At 42.3% G+C, this 712-nt stretch overlaps 1 non-coding gene across 1 annotated transcript; it reads left to right on the plus strand.

Moving 5' to 3' along the window:
- Window positions 1-390: 390 nt before the first annotated feature.
- On the plus strand, window positions 391-463 carry TRNAK-CUU (transfer RNA lysine (anticodon CUU)). The gene has a single exon. It is a non-coding gene; the product is annotated as a tRNA-Lys (tRNA).
- Window positions 464-712: the final 249 nt, after the last annotated feature.

Consider the following 712-nt stretch of genomic DNA (forward strand, 5'->3'; position numbering starts at 1 on the left):
CATAATAATCTTCCAGGGCAGGAAAGATGGAGATGGTATGTGGTGTTGGATTGTTTCATGTTGAAGTCAGTTCTGGTACCATCATCACTGTGCTTTGCTTGGTTTCATCAAAGTTTATTCTTCATTAATCTGGGTGATTCTTATTGTAATATAATTAGTACGGCATATAATATTATGTAGCACTTAACATCATATAATTCAGATCATTGGCTATTCTCACCCAAAATCAAATCCCCTTGAGGTACACATCGGACTTCCCCATCCTTCTGCATTATCCACCAAGTGCACCCAGGTCCTTGAGCAAAAGCAATCCCACGGATGGGTTTGCCTTTGCCCGAGGCAGGAATAACCTAAACTGTTTTTCCCAGCATATTTTTTATGTGCACTACAGCCTGGCTAGCTCAGTTGGTAGAGCATGGGACTCTTAATCCTAGGGTCGTGGGTTCGAGCCCCACGTTGGGCACCAAAAAGGACTGTTGTGGTTTAACCTCAGTCAGCAACTGAGCACCACACAGCTCACTCCCCCCCGCCCCCCGGTGGGATGGGGAGAGAATTGGAAGAGTAGAAGTGAGAAAAACTCGTGGGTTGAGATAAAAACAGTTTAATAATTGAAATAAAATAATAATAACAATAATAATAATGTAATAAGAATAATAATACACAAAGCAAGTGATGCACAATGCAATTGCTCACCACCCACGGACCAATGCAC

This window comes from Aptenodytes patagonicus, chromosome 5 (assembly GCF_965638725.1).
Source record: "Aptenodytes patagonicus chromosome 5, bAptPat1.pri.cur, whole genome shotgun sequence".
Lineage (NCBI taxonomy): Eukaryota > Metazoa > Chordata > Aves > Sphenisciformes > Spheniscidae > Aptenodytes > Aptenodytes patagonicus.